This window comes from Lipotes vexillifer, unplaced genomic scaffold (assembly GCF_000442215.2).
Source record: "Lipotes vexillifer unplaced genomic scaffold, Lipotes_vexillifer_v1.1 scaffold147, whole genome shotgun sequence".
Classification (NCBI taxonomy): domain Eukaryota; kingdom Metazoa; phylum Chordata; class Mammalia; order Artiodactyla; family Lipotidae; genus Lipotes; species Lipotes vexillifer.
The window spans coordinates 4,171,593-4,175,562 of record NW_006778796.1 but is presented as its reverse complement, the minus strand read 5'-3'; the positions used below and the strand labels follow the sequence as shown (position 1 = coordinate 4,175,562).

General features: G+C 38.3%; 1 protein-coding gene across 1 annotated transcript in view; it reads left to right on the top strand.

The window, feature by feature from the left end:
* PKHD1 (PKHD1 ciliary IPT domain containing fibrocystin/polyductin) overlaps positions 1-3,970 on the top strand; it is a 433,351-nt gene that overhangs the window by 76,617 nt on the left and 352,764 nt on the right. The window lies entirely within an intron of this gene.

Genomic DNA, 3,970 nt, shown 5'->3' with positions numbered 1-3,970 from the left:
CTTCCGATCCAGAGCAACATCTGGTGAATGCCAATGGGGGAAAAAGATTAGACATTATGAAAAACAGAAGGCTCTTTTCCCGTTTCCTTTTTCTTTTCTTTCCAAACAGATTCACAAGTATGAGAAAAGGTCATAGAGAAATCCAGCGGATTGTGCAATGTTTATTCAGAAGAAAGGGGGATGCATGGGCCGAAGGACTGTAGATCTAGGATTTAAAAGCCATAAGCTTATAAGTTTTTGAACTTAAAAAGCAAACAAATAAATACCACAACTTTCCAGGTAAAAATCCCCATTTCTAAACACATTTAAAAAAAAGTGTGGCCCTGTCGGTTGCTCTAGATGACCTTCATTTCTGCAAGCAGCTCCCTTTCTGTGAAGTGTGATATTTCAGTGCTGAATGTGGCCCTGCGTCCTTCTTTATTTCTTATCTAGATAGAGTGGTTACATCCGATTATTTAATGAAGGCCTCTTTCCCCATTAAAAAATAAAACTAAACAAGACCAACTACCCAGAGGAAAAGCGAGAACCAGCCCTTTCAATGGCAGTCAGAATTTCTGATGTCCTAAGACAGCCCGTGTTTGTTTGTTTATTTATTTACTTTTTAACATCTTTATTGGAGCATAATTGCTTTACAATGGTGTGTTAGTTTCTGCTTTATAACAAAGTGAATCAGCTATACATATACATAAAATCCCCATATCTCCTCCCTCTTGCATCTCCTCCCACCGTCCCTATCCCACCCCTCTAGGTGGTCACAAAGCACTGAGGTGATCTCCCTTGTGCTATGTGGCTGCTTCCCACTAGCTATCTGTTTTACATTTGGTAGTGTATATATGTCCATGCCATTCTCTCACTTTGTGCCAGCTTACCCTTCCCCTTCCCTGTGTTCTCAAGTCCATTCTCCACATCTGCATCTTTATTCCTGTCCTGCCACTAGGTTCTTCAGAAACTTTTTTTTTTTTTTTTAGATTCCATATATATGTGTAAGCATATGGTATTTGGTTTCTCTTTCTGACTGACTTTGCTCTGTATGACAGACTCTAGGTCCATCCACCTCACTACAAATAACTCAATTTTGTTTCTTTTTATGGCTGAGTAATATTCCATTGTATATATGTGCCATATCTTCTTTATCCATTCATCTGTCAGTGGACACTTATTGCTTCCTAGCTATTCCATGTCCTAGCTATTGTAAATAGTGCTGCAATGAACATTGTGGTACATGACTCTTTTTTTTTTTTTTTTTTTTTTTTTCCTGCGGTACGTGGGCCTCTCACTGCTGTGGCCTCTCCCGTTTGTGGAGCACAGGCTCCGGACGCGCAGGCTCAGAGGCCATGGCTCATGAGCCCAGCCACTCCGCGGCACGTGGGATCCTCCCGGACCGGGGCACGAACCCGTGTCCCCTGCATCGGCAGGCGGATTCTCAACCACTGCGCCACCAGGGAAGCCCGGTACATGACTCTTTTTGAATTATGGTTTTCCCAGGGTGTGTGCCTAGTAGTGGGATTGCTGGCTCATATGGTAGTTCTATTTTTAGTTTTTTAAGGAACCTCCATACTTTTCTCCATAGTGGCTGTATCAATTTACATTCCCACTGACAGTGCAAGAGGATTCTTTTCTCCACACCCTCTCCAGCATTTCTTGTTTGTGGATTTTTTGATGATGGCCATTTTGACTGGTGTGAGATGATATCTCATTGTAGTTTTGATTTGCATTTCTCTAATGATTAGTGATGTTGAGCATCCTTTCATGTGTTTGTTGGGAATCTTTATATATTCTTTGGAGAAATGTCTGTTTAGGTCTCCTGCCCATTTTTTGTTTGGGTTGTGTGTTTTTCTGATATAGAGCTGCATGAGCTGCTTGTATATTTTGGAGATTAATCCTTTGTCAGTTGCTTCGTTTGCAAATATTTTCTCCCATTCTGAGGGTTGTATTTTCGTCTTGTTTGTGGTTTTCTTTGCTGTGCAAAAGCTTTTAAGTTTCATTAGGTCCTATTTGTTTATTTCTGTTTTTATTTCCATTTCTCTAGGAGGTGGGTTGAAAAGGATCTTGCTGTGATTTATGTCATAGAGTGTTCTGCCTATGTTTTCCTCTAAGAGTTTGATAGCGTCTGGCCTTACATTTAGGTCTTTAATCCATTTTGAGTTTATTTTAGTTTACGGTGTTAGGGAGTGTTCTAATTTCATTCTTTTACATGTAGCTGTCCAGTTTTCCCAGCACCACTTACTGAAGGGGCTCTCTTTTCTGTGTTCTATATTCTTGCCCCCTTTATCAAAGGTAAGATGACCATAGGTGCATGGGTTTATCTCTGGGCTTTCTATCCTGTTCCATTGATCTATATTTCTGTTTTTGTGCCAGTACCTTACTGTCTTGATTACTGTAGCTTTGTAGTATGGTCTGAAGTCAGGGAGCCTGATTCCTCCAGCTCTGTTTTTCTTTCTCAAGATTGCTTTGGCTATTCCATACAAATTGTGCAATTTTTTGTTCTAGTTCTGTGAAAAATGCCATTGGTAGTTTGATAGGGATTACATTGAATCTCTAGATTGCTTTGCGAAGTATTGTCATTTTCACAATGTTGATTCTTCCAATGCAAGAACATGGTATATCTCTCCATCTGTTTTATCATCTTTAATTTCTTTCATCAGTGTCTTATAATTTTCTGCATACAGGTCTTTTGTCTCCTTAAGTAGGTTTATTCCTAGGTATTTTATTTTTTTGTTGCAATGGTAAATGGGAGTGTTTCCTTAATTTCTCTTTCAGATTTTTCATCATTAGTATACAGGAATGCAAGAGATTTCTGTGCATTAATTTTGTATCCTGCTACTTTACCAAATTCATTGATTAGCTCTAGTAGTTTTCTGGTAGCATCTTTAGGATTCTCTATGTATAGTATCATGTCATCTGCAAACAGTGACAGTTTTATTTCTTCTTTTCCAATTTGGCTTCCTTCTATTTCTTTTTCGTCTCTGATTGCTGTGGCTAAAACTTCCAAAACTATGTTGAATAATAGTGGTGAGAGTGGACAACCTTGTCTTGTTCCTGAGATTAGTGGAAATGGTTTCAGTTTTTCACCATTGAGATTGATGTTGGCTGTGTGTTTGTCATATATGGTCTTTATTATGTTGAGGTAAGTTCCCTCTGTGCCTACTTTCTAGAGGGTTTTTATCATAAATCGGTGTTGAATTTTGTCAACAGTTTTTCTGCATCTATTGAGATGATCATATAGTTTTTCTCCTTCAATTTGTTAATATGGTTTATCACATTGATTGATTTGCGTATATTGAAGAATCCTTGCATCCCTGCGATGAACCCTGCTTGATCATGGTGTATGGGCCTTTTAATGTGCTGTGGGATTCTGTTTGCTAGTATTTTGTTGAGAATTTTTGCACCTATGTTCATCAGTGATATTGGCCTGTAGTTTTCTTTCTTTGTGACATCTTTGTCTGGTTTTGGTATCAGGGTGATGGTGGCCTTGTAGAATGAGTTTGGGGGTGTTCCTCCCTCTGCTATATTTTGGAAGATTTTGAGAAGGATGGGTGTTAGCTCTTCTAAAAATGTTTGATAGAATTCACCCGTGAAGCCATCTGATCCTGGGCTTTTGTTTGTTGGAAGATTTTTAATCACAGTTTCAATTTCAGTGCTTGTGATTGGTCTGTTTATATTTTCTGTTTCTTCCTGGTTCAGTCTCTGAAGGTTGTGCATTTCTAAGAATTTGTCCATTTCTTCCAGGTTGTCCATTTTATTGGCATAAAGTTGCTTGTAGTAATCTCTCATGATCCTTTGTATTTCTTCAGTGTTAGTTGTTACTTCTCCTTTTTCATTTCTAATTCTATCAGTTTCAGTCTTCTCCCTTTTTCTCTTGATGAGTCTGGCTAATGGTTTATCAATTTTGTTTATCTTCTCAAATAACCAGCTTTTAGTTGTATTGATCTTTGTTATCATTTCCTTCATTTCTTTTTCATTTATTTCT